This window comes from Ranitomeya variabilis, chromosome 1 (genome assembly GCF_051348905.1).
Source record: "Ranitomeya variabilis isolate aRanVar5 chromosome 1, aRanVar5.hap1, whole genome shotgun sequence".
In the NCBI taxonomy this organism is placed as follows: Eukaryota; Metazoa; Chordata; class Amphibia; order Anura; family Dendrobatidae; genus Ranitomeya; species Ranitomeya variabilis.
In genome coordinates, this window is record NC_135232.1 from 686,482,584 (window position 1) to 686,504,692 (window position 22,109).

General features: G+C 45.1%; 1 protein-coding gene across 2 annotated transcripts in view; it reads left to right on the top strand.

Annotated features, from left to right (window-relative positions):
* Positions 1-13,066: 13,066 nt before the first annotated feature.
* The window catches only part of SYNE2 (spectrin repeat containing nuclear envelope protein 2), a 424,330-nt gene continuing 415,287 nt past the window's right edge, over positions 13,067-22,109 (top strand). For both annotated transcript variants that reach the window (XM_077265969.1, XM_077265976.1), the window contains exon 1: positions 13,067-13,254. The gene's annotated coding sequence lies outside the window, so the exon portion shown is untranslated. The remainder of the gene's footprint in view (positions 13,255-22,109) is intronic.

Genomic DNA, 22,109 nt, shown 5'->3' on the forward strand with positions numbered 1-22,109 from the left:
TTAGGGTTAGGGGTGTGTTGGATTTAGGGTTTTGATTAGGGTTATGGTTAGGGTTGAGATTAGGGCTGTTTTGGGGTTAGGGTTGTGATTATCGTTAGGGTTGTGATTAGGATTATGGATCGGGTTGAGATTAGGGTTAGGGCTGTGTTGGGGTTAGGGTTGGAGTTAGAATTGGGGGGTTTCCACTGTTTAGGTACATCAGGGGGTCTCCAAACACGACAGCCAATTTTGCGCTAAAAAAGTCAAATGGTACTCCCTCCCTTCTGAGCTCTGCCGTGCGCCCAAACAGTGGTTTACCCCCACATATGGGGCATCAGCGTACTCGGGATAAATTGGACAACAACTTTTGGGGTCCAATTTCTCCTGTTACCCTTGTGAAAATAAAAACTTGGGGGCTAAAAATCTTTTTTGTTGGAAAAAAATATATTTTTTTATTTTCACTACTCTGCATTATAAATTTCTGTGAAGCACTTGAGCTTTCAAAGTTCTCACCACATATCTAGATAAGTTCCTTAGGGGGTCTAGTTTCCAAAATTTGGTCACTTGTGGGGGTTTCTACTGTTTAGGTACATTAGGGGTCTGCAAACGCAACATAACGCCCGCAGACAATTCTATCAAAGTCTGCATTCCAAAATGGCGCTCCTTCCCTTCCGAGCTCTGCCGTGCGCCCAAACAGTGGTTTACCCCCACATATGGGGTACCAGCATACTCAGGACAAATTGGACAACAACTTTTGGGGTCCAATTTCTCTTGTTACCCTTGTGAAAATAAAAACTTGGGGGCTAAAAATCTTTTTTGTTGGAAAAAAATATATTTTTTTATTTTCACTACTCTGCATTATAAATTTCTGTGAAGCACTTGAGCTTTCAAAGTTCTCACCACATATCTAGATAAGTTCCTTAGGGGGTCTAGTTTCCAAAATTTGGTCACTTGTGGGGGTTTCTACTGTTTAGGTACATTAGGGGGTCTGCAAACGCAACATAACACCCGCAGACAATTCTATCAAAGTCTGCATTCCAAAATGGCGCTCCTTCCCTTCCGAGCTCTGCCGTGCGCCCAAACAGTGGTTTACCCCCACATATGGGGTACCAGCATACTCAGGACAAATTGGACAACAACTTTTGGGGTCCAATTTCTCTTGTTACCCTTGTGAAAATAAAAATTTGGGGGCTAAAAAAATCTTTTTTGTGGGAAAAAAAATATTTTTTATTTTCACTACTCTGCATTATAAACTTCTGTGAAGCACTTGGGCATTCAAAGTTCTCACCACATATCTAGATAAGTTCCTTGGGGGGTCTATTTTCCAAAATGGGGTCACTTGTTGGGGGTTTCTACTGTTTAGGTACATTAGGGGTCTGCAAAGGCAACATAACGCCCGCAGACAATTCTATCAAAGTCTGCATTCCAAAATGGCACTCCTTCCCTTCCGAGCTCTGCCGTGCGCCCAAACAGTGGTTTACCCCCACATATGGGGTACCAGCATACTCAGGACAAATTGGACAACAACTTTTGGGGTCCAATTTCTCTTGTTACCCTTGTGAAAATAAAAACTTGGGGGCTAAAAATCTTTATTGTTAAAAAATATATATTTTTTATTTTCACGACTCTGCATTATAAACTTCTGTGATGCACTTGGGCATTCAAAGTTCTCACTACACATCTAGATAAGTTCCATGGGGGGTCTAGTTTCCAAAATGGGGTCACTTTTGGGGGGTTTCTGCTGTTTAGGCACATCAGGGGCTCTCCAAACGCGACATGGCGTCCGATCTCAATTCCAGTCAATTTTGCATTGAAAAGTCAAATGGCGCTCCTTTGCTTCCGAGCTCAGCCATGCGCCCAAACAGTGGTTTACCCCCACATATGGGGTGTCGGCGTACTCAAGACAAATTGTACAACAGCTTCTGGGGTCCATTTTCTCCTGTTACCCTTGGTAAAATAAAAATTTGGAGGCAAAAAGATCATTTTTGTAGAAAAAATGCGATTTTTTTATTTTCACGGCTCTACGTTATAAACTTCTGTGAAGCACCTGGGGGTTTAAAGTGCTCACCACACATCTAGATAAGTTCCTTAAGGGGTCTAGTTTCCAAAATGGTGTCATATGTGGGGGGTCTCTACTGTTTAGGCACATCAGGGACTCTCCAAACGCGACATGGCGTCCGATCTCAATTCCAGCCAATTCTGCATTGAAAAAGTCAAACGGTGCTCCTTCACTTCCAAGCTCTGCGGTGCGCCCAAACAGTGGTTTACCTCCACATATGGGGTATCGACGTACTCAGGAGAAATTGCACAACAACTTTTGTGGTCTAATTTCTCCTGTTACCCTTGTGAAAATAAGAATTTGTGGGCGAAAAAATCATTTTTGTGAAAACAAATGCGATTTTTTATTTTCACGGCTCTACGTTATAAACTTCTGTGAAGCACTTGGGGGTTCAAAGTGCTCACCACACATCTAGATAAGTTCCTTGGGGGGTCTAGTTTCCAAAATGGTGTCACTTGTGGTGGGTTTCCACTGTTTAGGCACATTAGGGGCTCTCCAAACGCGACATGGCGTCCGATCTCAATTCCAGCCAATTCTGCATTGAAACAGTCAAACGGTGCTCCTTCACTTCCAAGCTCTGCGGTGCGCCCAAACAGTGGTTTACCTCCACATATGGGGTATCGGTGTACTCAGGAAAAATTGCACAACAAAACTTGTGGTTAAATTTCTGTTTTTACACTTGTGAAAATTAAAAAAAATGGTTCTGAAGTAAAATGTTTGCAAAAAAAAGTAAAATGTTCATTTTTTTCTTCCACATTGTTTTAGTTCCTGTGAAGTACGTAAAGGGTTAATAAACTTCTTGAATGTGGTTTTGAGCAGCTTGAGGGGTGCAGTTTTTAGAATGGTGTCACACTTGGTTATTTTCTATCATATAGACCCCTCAAAATCACTTCAAAGGTGATGTGGTCCCTAAAAAAAACATGGTGTTGTAAAAATGAGAAATTGCTGGTCAACTTTTAACCCTTATAACTCCCTAACAAAAAAAAAATTGTTTCCAAAATTGTGCTGATGTAAAGTAGACATGTGAGAAATGTTATTTATTAACTATTTTTTGTGACATATCTCTCTGATTTAAGGGCATAAAAATACAAAGTTTGAAAATTGCAAAATTTAAAAATTTTTCGCCATATTTCCATTTTTTTCATAAATAATCGCAAGTAATATCGAAGAAATGTTACCACTAACTTGAAGTACAACATGTCACGAAAAAACAGTCTCAGAATCAGCGGGATCCGATAAAGCGTTCCAGAGTTATAACCTCATAAAGTGACACTGGTCAGAATTGTAAAAATTGGCTCGGTCATTAAGTACCAAATTGGCTCTGTCACTAAGGGGTTAAGCAAGTTGAAGATTAAATTATCTCCACAGGACCTAAAGTTTAAGGTGACACGTTTACTTTGTAATTTAAGCAAAAAAAAAAAAGTATTTTCTTTTAATTTTAAAAATTTCAAAAAGGAAAATGGGCTGATGCAAAAGTTTGGGCACCTTGGAGATTTGTGTGCTCAGGTAACTTTGACCAAGGTTTCAGACCTTAAATAGCCTTTTTGGATTATCTCTTGTTCACTATCATCGTTAGGAAAGGCCAGGTGATACAAGTTTCCCAACTTTATAAAAACCCAGCCTCCTCTTACCTGGCGCCAAAAAACAGCAGCCATGGGTTCTTCTAATCAGCTGTCTAGCACTCTGAAAATGAAAATGGTGGAGACCCACAAACCAGGAGAAGGCTTTCCTTAGTTAGAAATATAATTAAGAAATGGCAGTTAACAGGAGCAGTGTAGGTCAAGATAACATTTGGAAGGTCAAGGAAAAATTTCAGTGATAGCTGCTCATAGAATTGCTAGAGGTAAATCAGAACCCCCACTTGACTGAAAAAAAAAATCCTTCAGAAAGATTTAGCAGACTCTGGAGTTGTGGTACATTGTTCTACTGTTCAGAGACACCTGCACAAATATTGCCTTTATAGAAGAGTCATCAGAAGAAAACCTCTCCTGCATCCTCACCAAAAAATTCAGAAGTATGCAAAATAACATCTAAGCAAGCCTAATGCATTTTGGAAACAAGTCCCGTGGACTGATGAGGTAAAATAGAACTCTTTGGCCACAATGGTCAAAGGTATGTGTGGTGGGAAAAAAAGCACAGAATTTCAGGAAAAGGTCATCTTGTCAACCATTAACCATGGGGATGGATCAATCATGCTTTGGGATTGTGTTGCAGTCAATGGCAAGGGGAACATTTCATGGGTAGAGGGGAGAATGGATTCAATGAAGTTTTAACAAATTCTTGATGCAAACATAACACCATGTGTAAAAAAGCTGAAGTTGAAAAGAGGATGGCTACTACAAATGGATAATGATCCTATGCACATTCAAAATCCACAATAGACTACCTCAAAATGCACAATCTGAAGGTTTTACAATGGCCCTCACAGTCCCCTCATCTGAACATCATTGAAAATCTGTGGTTAGACCTCAGAATAGCAGAGGATGCAAGACGGCTCGGGAATCTTACAGAAGTGGAAGAATTTTCCAAGAAAGAGTGGATGAAAATCCCTCAAACAAGAATTGAAAGACTATTGGCTGTCTGCAAAAAGCATTTACAAGCTGCGATACTTTCAAAAGGGTGTGCTACTAGGTACCTACCATGCAGGATGCCGAAACTTTTGCAATGGCCCATTTTCCTTTTTGTAATTTTTAAAATGTAGAAGATGACTATATATATATACAGTATATATATATATATATATATATATATATATATATATATATATATATATACAGTACAGACCAGAAGTTTGGACACACCTTCTCATTTAAAGATTTTTCTGTATTTTCATGACTATGAAAATTGTAAATTCACACTGAAGGCATCAGAAAGCTATGAATTAACACATGTGGACTTATATACTTAACAAAAAATTGTGAAACAGCTGAAAATATGTCTTATATTCTAGGTTCTTCAAAGTAGCCACCTTTTGCTTTGATGACTGCTTTGCACACTCTTGGCAATCTCTTGATGAGCTTCAAGAGGTAGTCACCGGAAATGGTTTTCACTTCACAGGTGTGCCCTGTCAGGTTTAATAAGTGGGATTTCTTGCCTTATAAATGGGGTAGGGACTATCAGTTGTGTTGAGCAGAAGTCTGGTGGATACACACCTACTGAATAGACTGTTAGAATTTGTATTATGGCAAGAAAAAAGCAGCATAGGAAAGAAAAACGAGTGGCCATCATTACTTTAAGAAATGAAGGTCAGTCAGTCCGAAAAATCAGGAAAATTTGAAAGTGTCCCCAAGTGCAGTTGCAAAAACCATCAAGTGCTACAAAGAAACGGGCTCACATGAGGATCCCCCCAGGAAAGGAAGATCAAGAGCCACCTCTGCTTCAGAGGATAACTTTATCCAAGTCACCAGCCTCAGAAATCGCATGTTAACAGCAGCTCAGATTAGAGACCAGGTCAATGCCACACAGTGTTCTAGCAGCAGACACATCTCTACAACAACTGTTAAGAGGAGACATTGTGCAGCAGGCCTTCATGGTAAAATAACTGCTAGGAAACCGCTGCTAAGGACAGGCAACAAACAGAAGAGACTTGTTTGGGCTAAAGAACACAAGGAATGGACATTAGACCAGTGGAAATCTGTGCTTTGGTCTGATGAGTCCAAATTAGAGATCTTTGGTTCCAACCACCGTGTCTTTGTGCGACGCAGAAAAGTAGAACGGATGGACTCTACATGCCTGGTTCCCACCGTGAACCATGGAGGAGGAGGTGTGACGGTGTAGGGGTGCTTTGCTGGTGACACTGTTGGGGATTTATTCAAAATTAAAGGCATACTGAACCAGCATGGCTACCACAGCATCTTCCAGCAGCATACTATTCCATCCGGTTTGCGTTTAGTTGGACCATCATTTATTTTTCAACAGGACAATGACCCCAAACACATCTCCAGGCTGTGTAAGGGCTATTTTACCAAGAAGGCGAGTGATAGCGTGCTACGCCAGATTACCCGGCCTCCACAGTCACCAGACCTGAACCGAATCGAGATGGTTTGGGGTGAGCTGGACCGCAGAGTGAAGGCAAAAGGGCCAACAATTGCTAAGCATCTCTGGGAACTCTTTCAAGATTGTTGGAAGACCATTTCCGGTGGCTACCTCTTGAAGGTCATCAAGAGAATGCCAGGAGTGTGCAAAGCAGTCATCAAAGCAAAAGGTGGCTACTTTGAAGAACCTAGAATATAAGACATATTTTCAGTTGTTTCACACTTTTTTGTTAAGTATATAATTCCACATGTGTTAATTCATAGTTTTGAAGCCTTCAGTGTGAATTTACAATTTTCATAGTCATGAAAATACAGAAAAATCTTTAAATGAGAAGGTGTGTCCAAACTTTTGGTCTGTACTGTGTGTGTACATATATATATATATATATATATATATATATATATATATATATATATATATATATACACTCACTGGCCACTTTATTAGGTACACCTGTCCAACTTCTTGTTAACACTTAATTTCTAATCAGCCAATCACATGGCGGCAACTCAGTGCATTTAGGCATGTAGGCATGGTCAAGACAATCTCCTGCAGTTCAAACCGAGCATCAGTATGGGGAAGAAAGGTGATTTGAGTGCCTTTGAACGTGGCATGGTTGTTGGTGCCAGAAGGGCTGGTCTGAGTATTTCAGAAACTGCTGATCTACTGGGATTTTCACGCACAACCATCTCTAGGGTTTACAGAGAATGGTCCGAAAAAGAAAAAAAATCCAGTGAGCGGCAGTTCTGTGGGCGGAAATGCCTTGTTGATGCCAGAGGTCAGAGGAGAATGGGCAGACTGGTTCGAGCTGATAGAAAGGCAACAGTGACTCAAATCGCCACCCGTTACAACCAAGGTAGGCCTAAGAGCATCTCTGAACGCACAGTGCGTCAAACTTTGAGGCAGATGGGCTACAGCAGCAGAAGACCACACCGGGTACCACTCCTTTCAGCTAAGAACAGGAAACTGAGGCTACAATTTGCACAAGCTCATCGAAATTGGACAGTAGAAGATTGGAAAAACGTTGCTTGGTCTGATGAGTCTCGATTTCTGCTGCGACATTCGGATGGTAGGGTCAGAATTTGGCGTAAACAACATGAAATCTTTGGGATGTGGTGGAACGGGAGATTCGCATCAGGGATGTGCAGCCGACAAATCTGCGGCAACTGTGTGATGCCATCATGTCAATATGGACCAAAATCTCTGAGGAATGCTTCCAGCACCTTGTTGAATCTATGCCACGAAGAATTGAGGCAGTTCTGAAGGCAAAAGGGGTCCAACCCGTTACTAGCATGGTGTACCTAATAAAGTGGCCAGTGAGTGTATATATATATATATATATATATATATATATATATATATATATATATATATATAAAATACAAAGGATATGTGTGAGAGAGAGAGAGGACCAGTAGCATAGGGGGGGCAGAAGGGGCCATCACAGTGCGCTGATACAGTTACATTCTGCGGCAGAGCAGGGAGAACCGATCTCCCTGCTCTGCCGCCCGCTATGGGGTCCCTGAGCAGGCGGGGGGGGGGGGCCGGGGCCAGCAACGGGCCCCCCGCCCATCAAAGCAAGGTCAGCTGTTTCGGCATTTAGCTGATACAGCTGACCACATTGATGAGGAAAGGAGCGCTACGCTCCTTCTCTCATCATCCCCCTGTCAGCGTCTGACATCACAGACACTGACAGTGGGCGCGATGATGTCACCACCCGGCGCCTGCTGTCAGGAGATGAGCGGGAGCAGGGAGCACCGCTGGAACAAGGAGGAAGGGAGGTAAGTATTATTTGTTTTTTATGAGGGCTGCCTTATACTACAGGGTCTGCCTATGGGGGTGCTGCCTTATACTACAGAGTCTTCCTATGGGGTGCTGTCTTATACTACAGAGTCTACCTATGGGGTGCTGTCTTGTGCTATAGAGTCTGCCTATGGGGTGCATTATACAATATAGAGAAGGCCTATGGGGAGTGCGTTATACTATATTTAGGATGATCTGGTGCATTATACTATATGGAGGTTATCTAGAGGGTCATCATACAGTGTGGAGATTACAGTGAGGGGGCCATCGTACAGTGTTGGGATTACAGTGAAGGGGCTATCATGCAGTGTTGGAGCCATCAAACAGTTTGGGAGCTACTATGGGGTCAGTATACTGTGTGGGTGATACTATACAGTGAGGGGGCATTATACTGTGTATAAGAGAACATCATACTGTGTATAGGGGAGCTGTACAGGGGGAGACTCGGGACTTTATTACATGTAAATTATTATTATTATTATTATTATTATTCATTTATATAGCACCATTAATTCCATGGTGCTGTACATGAGAAAGGGGTTACATACAGAGTTATAGATATCGTTTACAGTAAACAAGTTTACAGTGACAGACTGGTACAGAGGGGAGAGGACCCTGTCCTTGCGGACTTACATTCTATGGGATAGTGGGGAAGAGGCAGAAGGTAGGGGGCGAGGCGGCGGCTATGGTGAGGCGGCGGCTCTGGCGATGTGGCAGAATGATTATTGCAGGCTGTAGGCTTTCTTGAAGAGATGGGTTTTCAGGTTCCGTCTGAAGGATCCAAGGCTGGTGGATAATCGGATGTGTTGAGGCATGGAATTCCAGAGGATGGGGGATATTCGGGAGAAATCTTGGAGGCGGTTGTGTGAGGAATGAATAAGTGTGGAGGAGAGTAGGAGGTCTTGGGAGGATCGGAGATTATGTGAGGGAAGATATTGGGAGATTTGTTCAGAGATATAGGGAGGGGACAGGTTGTGGATGGCTTTGTAGATCACTGTTAGTAGTTTGAACTGGATTCGTTGGGGAATCGGGAGCCAGTGGTGGGATTTGCAGAGGGGAGAAGCAGGGGAGTAGCGAAGAGAGAGGTAGATTAGCCGGGCAGCAGAGTTGAGGACAGACTGGAGTGGTACAAGAGAGTTAGTGGGGAGGCCACAGAGGAGGGTGTTGCAGTAGTCGAGGCGGGAGATGATGAGGGCATGCACAAGAGTTTTGGTAGATTGTGGGCTGAGGAAGGAACGGATTCTGGCAATATTTTTGAGTTGGAGGCGACAGCAGCTGGCAAGAGTTTGGATGTGCAGTTTGAAGGACAGGGCAGAGTCGAGAGTTACCCCGAGGCAGCGGATTTCAGGTGCGGGAGAGAGCGTGATGCCGTTTACCATAATAGATAGATCAGGTAGGAAGGATACGTGAGATGGGGGAAAGATGATGAGTTCGGTTTTGTCTACATTGAGTTGAGTTTTAGGAAGCGAGAGTTGAAGGAGGATATGGCTGATAGACACTCCGGGATTCTGGACAGCAGAGAGGTGACATCTGGGCCAGAGAGGTAGATCTGAGTGTCGTCCGCATACAGGTGGTACTGGAAGCCATGGGACTTTATGAGTTGTCCTAGGCCAAGGGTTTAGATGGAAAAAAGTAGGGGCCCTAGGACAGAGCCTTGAGGGACTCCAACAGAGAGAGGGCGGGATGAGGAGGTGGTGTGGGAGTGGGTAACGCTAAATGTGCGGTCGGAAAGGTATGAGGCAATCCAGGACAGGGCAAGGTCTTTGATGCCAAGGGAAGAAAGAATCTGTAGCAGTAGGCAGTGACAGGTCAAGAAGGAGGAGGATGGAGAACTGTCTGTTAGCTTTGGCTGTAAGTCATTAGTAATTTTTGTCAGGGCAGTTTCGGTGGAGTGGTGGGGGCGGAAAACAGATTGGAGGTTGTCAAGGAGAGAGTTAGATGAGAGGTGGGAGGAAATTTGAGCATGGACATGCAGCTCAAGGAGTTTTGAAGCAAACGGGAGCAGTGATATGGGGCGGTAGCTGGGCATAGCAGTTGGGTCAAGGTTAGTTTTTTTGAGGATGGGTGTGATGGTGACATGTTTGAAGGCAGAGGGGAAGGTACCAGAAGACAGCGATAGTTTGAAGAGATGGGTTAGGGCTGGAATGAGCATGTTAGTGAGGTTGGGGAGCAGGTGGGAGGGGACGGGGTCAAGTGCACAGGTGGTGAGGTGTGATTTGGAAAAGAGGCGAGTAAGCTCTCCTTCAGTGATGTTGGAGAGGGAAGTTATTAGGGAAGGGCAGAAGTCTGGTATATGGAGTGGTTGGGGTGGTGGAACAGTTAGGGTTTGCCTTGTTTGGTCGATCTTGTTTTTGAAGTAGGTGGCAAAGTCCTCGGAAGAGATGAGGGGAGTTGGAGGTGGCAGTGGTGGGCGGAGGAGGGAGTTAAATGTGCTGAATAGTTGTTTTGGGTTGTAGGATAGTGAAGCTACAAGGTTAGTGAAATAGGTCTGTTTAGCGGAGGTGAGGGCTAATTTGAAGTCAAATGTAGCTTGTTTGAAAGCAGTGAAGTCGTCTGGCAGGCGTGTTTTCCTCCAACACCGCTCCGCAACCCTGGATGCTTGTCGAAGTTTTTTTGTGAGATTGTTATGCCAAGGTTGCCTGTTGGTTCTTCGCACTGTGCCATGCATGAGGGGGGCAACTGAGTCTATGGCTGATGTGAGGGTGGAGTTATAGAAAGCGGTGGCGCTGTCCGTATCGTGGAGTGAAGATATGGCGGACAGGGGTAGGAGAGAGTCTGAGAGTCTGTGAATGTCTAGGTGTGCAAGGTTTCTGCGAGGATGTGGTAATGGCTGGACATGGGGGGCAGGTGAGGAGGACAAGGATGAGAAGGTGAGTAGATGGTGGTCAGATAGGGGGAAGGGAGAGGTTGTGAGATTAGATAAGGAACAGAGGCGGGTGAATTTGAGGTCTAGTGTATGTCCGTCTGTGTGGGTGGCTGTGGAGGACCACTGAGTGAGTCTAAAGGATGAAGTAAGGGCCAGTAGCTTGGAGGCTGCTGGCTGGTGGGTGTCAGTAGGGATATTAAAGTCACCCATGATGATGGTGGGGATGTCAGCAGAGAGAAAGTGAAGGTGGATAATTGGTCAATGAAGGCAGTGGCTGAGCCCGGTGGTCGGTATATGACAGCCATTTGGAGATTGGAGGGAGCGTAGATACGAACAGAGTGAACCTTGAAAGAAAGGAGGATAAGGGAGGGTGGGGGTGCACTTATTGTCATAGGGGAACTCAGGTTACTGTGACTGTCAAAGGAGCACACAGGGCATTATTACTTTCTAGGGGGCAAAATGTGTGCACTGTTTTCTAGGGCACTTGCACCCGGCATTACTATATTATAGAGGGTTGCTTTAGAATTTAGAAGGCACAGTGAACCACACAGCAGGTGCAGTAATAGGGACACATACGGCAGCAGCTGCTCAGTATTGGGATATCAGCAGGATGAGGAGTTTGTGGAGGTTGGGAATAGATACAGCTGACCGCATTGATGAGGAAAGGAGCACTACGCTCCTTCTCCCATCATCCCCCTTTCTGCGTCTGACGTCACCAACACTGACAGTGGGTGTGATGACGTCACCACCCCTCGCCCGCTGTCAGGAGATGAGCAGAAGCAGGGAGCACCGCTGGAACAAGGAGGAAGAGAGGTATTTTTTTTTTATAATAATAATAATAATCTTTATTTTTATATAGCGCTAACATATTCTGCATATTTTTTTATGGGGGGTCTGCCTTATTCTACAGGATCTGCCTATGGGGGTTCTGCCTTATACTACAGGGTCTGCCTATGGGATGTTGCCTTATACTACAGGGTCTGCCTATGGGGGTGCTGCCCTATACTACAGGGTCTACCTATGGGGTGCTGTCTTAAACTACAGAGTCTGCCTATGGGGTGCTGCCTTCCTTGACTCACCATGCCCCCTCTACACAGGTCAATGGTCTGCTTTGTCCTCAATCTCCTTCCCCCCTGCAACAGTAGGCCCGGCCCCAGCAGTTCCGACCCGAAGCCTTGTCAGCACCCACAGCCGGTCTTCTCCTCTACAGTTACACTCTATAGAAGAGATTTATCCAGTGACTCTGGAGATGGAAAACAACTCTGCCGTACAAACTGTTCTGCCCTGTGAACTGCTGATGTGTGATGGCCTCGGTACTGACCACCACTGTACAAGGTATGATAATCCGTAAGATGTCATAGTTGCAGTGCATTATGGGGAGGTGGTGCATTAATGCAAATAGACCTTCCCCACTCTCTGATGCTTCAGCAGTGTGGGAAATGGTGCCAAGCTTTTTATTTTACAAACCAAATCTCAAAATATTTGTGTGAAACCGCAAATTTCAGTAAATTTGGCTTGAATTCAATCGTCTGCTGATTGATCAAGTTATCCCTAGTACAGCCATGAAAATCGTGCTCATTAACACTGTACAGCACTCATGATACTTGTATTTTTCCAGTAAATGTTCAAGGATTGCAGGAAGCTAGAGATCTATTAAGTAGAGCTGGTAAAATAGCTCAATTTACCATGTAAACTCCGCAAGAAGCTGTTTTATTCTCTCTCTTTTTTTCACTGGTGCAAAATAAAAAAAAAGTAGTACTTAAAAATAGAAAGAAGTATATTTTTTTCCTTCCATTTGTAACTTTGTACCCCTAATAGAATTTTGTACCTGCACTGTGCCCCAACATTGCCCCCTTCTCTGCTCAGCACTGTAACAATGCATGAGAAATTGTGAGACTATGTATGCCAGCTTCCTATGTCCATTAGTTTTGTGTACATGGGATTGTTGCAATGTGCCAGTCTCACAGTGAAACTTTGCTGGAAGAATAAAGGTAACAAAAAAAGCCTGCCTTGAAGATGTGTGCCATGTTTGTGATTAGGACACTAATATTTACATGATGTATCACACATATATTTTCTGCACACTCTGAGCCCTGCCCCTAGGGGGCGCCACAGCCCCACAGATGTCAGCCAGCAGCACAGTGTGGGTGGGAATGCAGGAAGGGCTCACATGGCTGGGAGGGAATATAGTGGACGGGCATGGGAATGAAAACATCCAGGGGAGGGCTGAAAATAAACAGGGAGTGGAAATATTAAGAAGGGTGGGGGGAGGAAGAAAAACAGTAAGGAAGATACATTGTCAGGGAGGAGAAGTGTTGGGAAGGGAGAGACGAGAGGGAGGGGACTGGCGAGGAAGGGAGGGAGCAGAGGAACTGGACAGGAGCAGCGAGGAACAAGACACATTTGGGAGGGAACTGTAAAATATTTCGCAGAGAACATTGCGAAGGATCAATACTGAGAGTTTAAGGAGTGACGCCCCCCAGAGTCTGGACTGGGCATCTGCACACAGACTGTAAGTACTCACTATACTTTGCAGATCCTAGTGATGTGTGAGCTGAGATGGCCTCTAACACTGATTGATTGTATTGGCCAATGGGATTGAAATCAGTTGCTCAGCTTATTATTTTGATCGGTTTTATTAATATTATACATCAGAGTGCCACCTATGGAACTATGTCATTACAATTGGAGCGATTGCCCAAGACCCAGATTAGGAGTGACAGAGGGGAGAAGGTGCAGGGACAGTACACACCTGGTAGCTGCTCTCCCTCCTCTGGCAGCAGAATACAGGTGCAGCTCACAGGACCCCTCTACTTCTACAATATTACCCACATTGACTTTTCCATAGTTGTCTTTATGGAGGAAGTTCTCGTTTTTGGGAAACACTCTATTACCTATTAATAAGTGTAAAACAAACCACTAAATGTAGAGTTCTACTGGGGATAGGATCAACATTGTATTGTTAGTGAGGCACGGCTGAGACTGAAAAGTCTAAATCTGCTGCTGCAGAACCTCTTTTGTAGTAATAAGCAGGCTGTCTTGGATATATGTAGGGGACTGGACTTTGCTTTTAATAAATGATTTACAACAGAAGTGGTGAAGCTGTCAGTCTGCTCCTGTCTGTGTCTAGGACCCAATGTCTGAGGAGTCCCCGCTTGAGTACATATAAGTTTTGCATAAACTTTTCTTATGCTATTCTTCTGGATGGAGAGGGGGGATCTTACATGGGGAGAAAAGAGACTTCTGATCCTTTCTGTTATCAGAGGAAAGTCTCCAGTCTTTAAATAAAGGTGCATCCCTTGAGACAAGCACTAGACAGACCTGATTTCTGGTCTCCTCACATGTATAGATTGGGCCGATAAATGTCTCCTGGCTCGATGGGTAAAGTCACACGTGGGGTGTCAGTGTGGTTATACCGGTGTTGCAGAATTTGTCAATAAATAGGAATTGCGTTTTAGCACAAGTCATGCATTAGGGCTCATGCTGACATCCATACATAGCGATTTTGGATCCCAATGCATGGACAGGCAGCGGGTGTCCCCACCCAAACGTGACAGCTTCATAGAAATATAAGTGCTTGGGTCAAAAGAGCCACGGCCAGTCCATGCATTGCCGTCTGAGATCGGAGGTCTCCCTTAAGGCCTGATCACATGGGGCGTATTTGGTGCGGAATTTGGTTTACAGAGCTGGCAATATGAATGAGATTTCTGAAATATCATGCACGCCCTTTTTTTTTCTTGTGGATTTTAACCATCAATGCGTTTTGTCAAATCTGCCTACAAGCCGCCGAGCTCACTGATTGTCTGCAGCGCTGTTGATATGACGTCAGCACTGGCCTACAGATAAGAGTAGAAGGTATTTGTATCATCCGTCTTCTGGACTAGCTTAGTAGGGACTGTTCCAGTGATCCTGGTATCTTAATGGTTTGGATTAGTCCCATTTCCCTTGTCTAGGGGTACCGTCTCACAGTGGCACTTTGGTCGTTACGACGGCACGATTCGTGACGTTGCAGCGTCGTATAAGTATCGCTCCAGCGTCGTATACTGCGGTCACACGTTGCAATACACGGCGCTGGAGCGATAATTTCATGACGTATTTGCGATGTAGAAGCCGTTGGTTACTGTGCGCACATCCTATACAACCTGTGTCACACGATGCAATCATGCCGCCACAGCGGGACACTTGACGACGAAAGAAAGTTTCAAACGATCTGCTACGACGTACGATTCTCAGCGGGGATCCGGATCGCAGTAGCGTGTCAGACACAGCGAGATCGTATGGATAGCGCTGGAACGTCACGGATCGTGCCATCATAGCGACCAAAGTGCCAATGTGAGACAGTACCCTAATGCCGAATTCCTGCTTAATAGGAGGATGTGACATTGAGACCTTCTATCACCAGACATGGAACAGTGAAAGCCTCTGTGTGGAGTTCCTCTTTCCTTATGGAGATAAGGTATATTGACTTAGTTCAATAAATACTGTGAGTTAATAGCAAAAAAGAGCCAGGACTGATAAGAGGTGACTCCTGGTGTCAGTGACATGCTGCAGGGCTTGTGTTCAGTAACAGTGGGGGTCAGCGGCTGCTGTTGTGGGACAGTGGGGCTCCAGCTGGGGGATTTTAGCCTTTACTTGCTTTATACAGGGTATATTGTACCTGCACAGCAGAGGCAAAGTATTGTGTCTTTCCAGAGCCGATTGTGCAACTGTAACTTGGCGCAGAGCGGCAGCCGTGAGCGAGGTACTCCTCTCTTACACCTCAGCACGTTACATGAAGGTGGGGGTCCTGGCTAGGTGTGTGGACTTATGCTATTGTGGTGCCACGCTACATCTTTGCCAACCGCATATTACGGATGACTTTGATTGGCCAGGACCAGATGTTGAGGACTTCAATGAGGGAGACCACCAGTCCAAAATAAACTCTTTACCGAACAACAGATTTGTGGGGATTACATACCGTAGATAGCGTGTACACAACTTTATGAATGTTTCCTTCACGATATGGAGCATGTTCACACACAGTCAGTTCCTTTCTCCTTATTCATAGGTTCTCTATCTCCACTGGTTCACTTTCCTTCAACATAACCCAGCTCAGTACTACAATCCAGTTAGTGAGAGTCCGATTCCCAACCCGTGATTCCCTGTCTTCTTTCCCTCAAGGGAACTAAGTTGCCAATATAGCTGGTCCATAGCTTCTCTGCTATTGACGCCTTGGAACTCCCACCGGGGCACTTTCTTCATCTCACGTTCTCTGTCCTGTCATGGCCCTTCACAGCTCGGAGTTATAAACTCAGTGCCGCACTGCTAGGCGTCCTCTCCCAGGACCCGTCTCTGATTGATCACTCTGTCCTTCCGTCAGTTATCTGGAGCGCCCCCACACCGCCGCGGGGCCGAGGGGTACCCGGCGCCGGGCCTCTGAGTCTCTGTTCTGGGGTTGTCACGGTGGCTAGACCCGGTCCGTGGCCCTGCCGGTCGGTGGGGGACGTCCGGTGCAATAAGTGGTAGTGTAGCGGTGCAGTTGTGGGGTGCAGGTCGCGGTAAATAACGAGGACACCAGGTTGCAGTCTCTTTACCTCTTTACTGAAGATCTCTGGGTCCTCAGTCCGGAATCCAGATCACCAGGCTGCGCAAGTCCGGCCGGTCCAATGGCACCTCCAGAGTTCACTTCACAGGTGGAAATCAGTGCCTTCCTTCTTAGCGCTATGTGTTGTAGTCCTTCCCTGCTGTGCTTGCGGAAAGTACCCCACAACTGTTGTGTCTGTTTCTTAAGTTCCCTCACAACTCGATTAGATGATGTTCTGCTAATCCTCCGTCCCTCCCTGTTGATCTGGTTGGAACGGCACCCGTTTGACGGGTAGGCTCGGAGCTCTTCCGGGACCCTATAGTCGCCCCTCTCCACAAGTTGCCCCCCAAGACTGCATAGGTGATTTGAGTGAGACAGCCCGCCTGAGACTGACTGTCCTGCCGCTGTTTATAGTATTGCTTGAAGCTCAGTGTTATAATACTCTCTCGGCGTTTCGGCCACCGGTTGTGCGCCTCAGTAGGATGTTGCCTCTGTCCAACAGCACGACTCCTACTGGTATACTCCTATTGCTTCGATCTCGTTTCTCACTCAGCACAATATATCTCTCTTCTAGTCCTTCCTTAGGGCACCGCCGCTTCTCAGTGCAGGCACGGTCCCGTTACTTTCTTTCCTGTAGCCAGGTCTCCATCAGGGTCCCAAACCTGACAGAGGCCCTACCGAATCCTCTCCCGCAACACCCTCTGCCACAAGGTGTTGCCTGGTTCACATCCAGTCAGCTTTTCTACCTAACTTCCTGCCTGACCCCCAGTTTACCCACAATGGTGGGGAGTGGCCTAATGAATAGCACCCTTAGCTCCCCCTGGTGGCCCGGCTGTGAAATGTATTGGTGTCTGTGATACCTGGTCAGATGAACTCCTTCAGTGCCATCAGACGTACCATGGCTCCCCATAGTGGCGGGGCCACAGTACTGCAACGACCAGGACTCTGGGGCGCTGCATATCCTTCTCTCTTTTCTCTGGTTCACGCTAACCACTGTTCTAGTCTCTCCTCAGTTCAGGGACACTCCCGTCATGTGGCACTTCTTACTGTCTAGACCTTAGGTTTACTTCAGACACACACTGAGCTCTATCTGACATCCTGACAGGAAACTGTCTCTGTCCCTTCACCATAGGTCCTCCCACTTTGGGCTAGTCCCAATCATTATGTGCAGATGCGAATTACATTTTGTAGAACCTCAAGGTGGAAACCGGGACCCACTGAACCTAGGAGAGCCATGGCAATTTGTCTAACCAAAGTTAAGATAGACAGTCGGGCCACAGTGTCTTTTTATCCAAGTGCCACCAAATACCTCATGCCCTTATGTGACAATTTTTAGACTTTGGACAATCTCATCACTTATGATAGATTTGTCGACAGGTCCTGGCACCCCCTTCTTTCAGCTGCTGGAAAGGGAAAATAAGGATAACCACCGTAATAAAATCACAGCTATCTTTATATATTAATAAATGTATTAGAGCCTACCTATATGGCTACTAGAGTAGAAAGGTTTGGGGGATAAAGAAGGGAGGTAAGAAGGGAAGGAAGGTAGTAAACGAAGGGAAGTGGAGAAGGAAGACGCAAGGAACGAAGGAAGGGATAGGGACGGAGGAAAGGGACAAGGTGGAAATGAAGGGACAGGGAAGTAAGGGACAAGGAAGAAGGGGAGGACAGAGAAGGAGTGGAGGAACATAGAAGTAAGGGAAATGGAATGAAAGAAAGGGCAGGGGAGGAAGGACGGGAGAGGGAAGGAAGGACTGAATTGTGCTGCAGGTTTGTGGCATAGTCTATGATAACATACACTACCACTATGCTGCTATGGTCTCTGGGTATATCCAGAACCTTGGGTATTTAGAGACGCCCCATTCCTTTACCAATATTTACATACTTATAAACTCCAAAATGATAATATAATGTAGACGCGTCTCAGCCATCCCCCATTTCTTGCGTAAACAGCAGCAGATTCTTCAACAGTGAAGGAGTCGCCTGATTTGCTTCTCCAGAAAGTATTTTGAGACCCTTACGTCACGTTCATCTTGGCAGGGCTTGTGGCCAGATGTTATTAGTGTGTTCATCTGAGTACACAACTCATAAGTGAATTGCGGCTTACAATGTTTGTTCTCCTCGGGTCGTCACAGTACGACGATGCCCGGGGAAAGATCTTGTAATAATCTGTTTACTATATAGTAATCGTCTATTTGGCCATCTGCTGTTGTGCAGCATCTCAATAGTTAAACTGTAAAGCGCTGCAGAATATGTTGGCTCAATATAAATAAAGATTATTATTATTAGTGATCATGATGGCAGTTCCATCTATGAGGATTACAATAGACATCTCTCCATTCTGAAGTGGCTGATAAGAGAGAACAATAGACTGCATTCTACTACACAGCATATGAATATAGTGTTTTCTAGGTTTATTGTCTGTTTAAACAGGTTTTCTAATTTTATTTCAATAGAACGTATGGTTAGAGTTTGGCTTCTTACCTTGTTTATCACTCTACCTGGCCAGTTTTGATCATGGTTGTCATCGTGTGACCTTTAATCGTCTTCATATTAAAGGGCATTTCTCTTTTTCTTAGAAATCCTTCTCTCCTTTCTGGGTCTCATTAAAGGGAACCTGTCACCACGTTTTTGGAAGATGGGATAAAAATAGCGTTAAATAGGGGCAGAGGTGGGCGTTACATTAGTGTGTGTGTTATGCGTTTATTACCCACCTAAGTTGCCGAAATAACTTTGCAAAGTCTCCGTTTTCGCCTGTCAATCAGGCTGGTCAGGTCGCATGGGCGTTGTCTTCCCCCAGATTTGGCGTAGTTTTCCGTTGGTGGCGTAGTGGTGTGCGCATGCCCAAAGTCCGGAATCCTCTTCCAGGGGATTTAAAATAGCGCGGTGTTCGTTATTGCATTGGTGATCGGTGGGCGCGGCCATCTTCCTTTGGCCGCGCGTGCGCAGAAGCGGCGCTCTGCTGGCCGCGGCTTCAGGAAAATGGCCGCCGCGATATCCATCTGCGCACGCGCGGCATCCCGCGGCCATTTTCCTGAAGCCGCGGCCAGCAGAGCGCCGCTTCTGCGCACGCGCGGCCAAAGGAAGATGGCCGCGCCCACCGATCACCAATGCAATAACGAACACCGCGCTATTTTAAATCCCCTGGAAGAGGATTCCGGACTTTGGGCATGCGCACACCACTACGCCACCAACGGAAAACTACGCCAAATCTGGGTGAAGACACCACGCCCATGTGACCTGACCAGCCTGATTGACAGGCGAAAACGGAGACTTTGCAAAGTTATTTCGGCAACTTAGGTGGGTAATAAACGCATAACACACACACTAATGTAACGCCCACCTCTGCCCCTATTTAACGCTATTTTTATCCCATCTTCCAAAAACGTGGTGACAGGTTCCCTTTAAATATGATTTTTCTTGTTAGAGGAATTCCTCCAAAAATAAATATAAGTTCACAAATGTTGTATTGTCCTCTTCTGTCTTTTGCATCTCTTGGATGAAGCATCAGGCTGTCCATCTGCCTCCTGCCAGGACCTGCTCACTCTGCTGTTCTGCACATTTGGGTTATTATGGTAATGCGGTGCGCTTCAGTGACATCCTGCTCCCTGGCCTTACAGGCCATATTCCTGTCCTTACATACCCAGTTCTGTTGCATTACAGCTGTGCTCCACTTGACATATCCTGCTGTGCTCATTGCTGGTCTCTGCTACATTTCCACTGTGTACATAATGATCTCTTCTACATTGCTGGGCTCTGCTGTATTGCCGCAGTCTGCCCCATGACTTAACCAACCCTGCTACATTGCTGGGCTAGGCTACATTGTCACTTTTGTATGTATGGATTATCACCTCTGCTACATTGCTTTGCTCTGCTACATTCCCACTGTGTACCTTCTGACATAATGAGCTCTGCTACATTACTGGGTTCTGCTACAATGTAATTGTGTGCCTCCTGACATAACCAGCCCTGCTACATCACTGAGCTAGGCTACAGTGTCATTTTGTACATCTTGATACCTGACTCTGCTACATTGCTGGGCTCTACTACTTTGTAATAGTGAATACCCAGGCTGCGACTATGTTATATTCCTGGGCTCTTCTATATCACTACAATGATTCCACTAATTTACTCAACTCTGCTACGTTACTACATCGATTTTTAAAGTAAATACACCAGCCACAATAGGTCAAGAAATCTAATTTACATTGTTTGTAATTTGTATTGTGAAATTTGGTAACGGATACTCTTTCAACTTCTTCAGAGGTTGTCACCCATGTTTCCTAGATTCCTGGAAAACTTCGATAAATCTCCCACTTTCTTTTTGCATAGTAACGTGCATTTGCTTTTCTGGATACTAGGAAAACTGGATGCCAAAACAGGGTGGATTGATTTAAATCACGCCGATTTAAATCATGATTTAAATCACGATTTAAATCAAAAGATTTTTTTCTATTTAAATCGGATCGATTTAAATCATGATTTTAATCATGATTTAAATCACTGATTTAAATCAAAAGGTTTTTTTTAATATAAATCACGATTAAAATGAGAAGTGAGAGCAGTGCGCATGTGCGCCCATAGTTACACGGACGAAACTAGGGGCAACGATCTAACGCCAGGGTGAGGGGGGGACCCCAAAGTAAGTAAAAATCTTTTTTGTTTTACTATATGGCAATAGGTAGGTGTTTAAAAGCAGCATGTCTTAATTGTATAAACTATTAATAGCCTCCACATTTTGTTCATACTGCCCCTTTAATTCCACACTTCTAGCTTGGTTTCACTTTTGGTTTAGTTTCTTTTTCCATTCAGTTGACATGCCCAAACTTGTTGGATAGTCAGCATCCTACAGAAACCTCTGGAAGAGCATGGCATTGTGAATGTTACACATATACAGCCTTTATTCTACTGAGTTACACAACTCAGCTTTATCTCATGATGGAAGAACCTTTGGATGGTAAAATATTTTCCTCAAAAAGCAGTTTATTGAAAAAAATCCGATTTAAATCAAAAAAATCCGATTTAACCCCTTCCCGACATGTGACGGAATAGTACGTCACATGTCGGGACCCCCGCTTTGATGTGCGCTCCGGCGGTGAGCGCACATCAAAGTCGCGACATGTCAGCTGTTTTTTACAGCTGACATGTGCGCGCAATAGCGGCGGGTGAAATCGCGATCACCCGCCGCTATTAACTAGTTAAATGCCGCTGTCAAACTCAGACAGCGGCATTTAACTACCGCATCCGGCCGTGCGGCCGGATATGAGCGCATCGCCGACCCCCGTCACATGATCGGAGGTCGGCGATGCTTGTACATTGTAACCATAGAGGTCCTGGAGACCTCTATGGTTACTGATCGCCGGTGGCTGTGAGCGCCCCCCTGTGGTCGGCGCTCACAGCACACCTGCATTTTAGCTACATAACAGCGATCTGATGATCGCTGTTATGTAGCAGAGCCGATCGGGCTGTGCCTGCTTCTAGCCTCCCATGGAGGCTATAGAAGCATGGTAAAAAAAAAAAGTAAAAAAAAATGTGAAAAAAATAAAAAAAATATAAAAGTTTAAATCACCCCCCTTTCGCCCCAATCAAAATAAATCAATAAAAAAAAAACCCAACCTACACATATTTGGTATCGCCGCGTTCAGAATCGCCCGATCTATCAATAAAAAAAAAGCATTAACCTGATCGCTAAACGGCGTAATGAAAAAAAAAATCGAAACGCCAGATTTACGTTTTTTTGGTCGCCACGACATTGCATTAAAATGCAATAACGGGCGATCAAAAGAACTTATCTGCACCAAAAT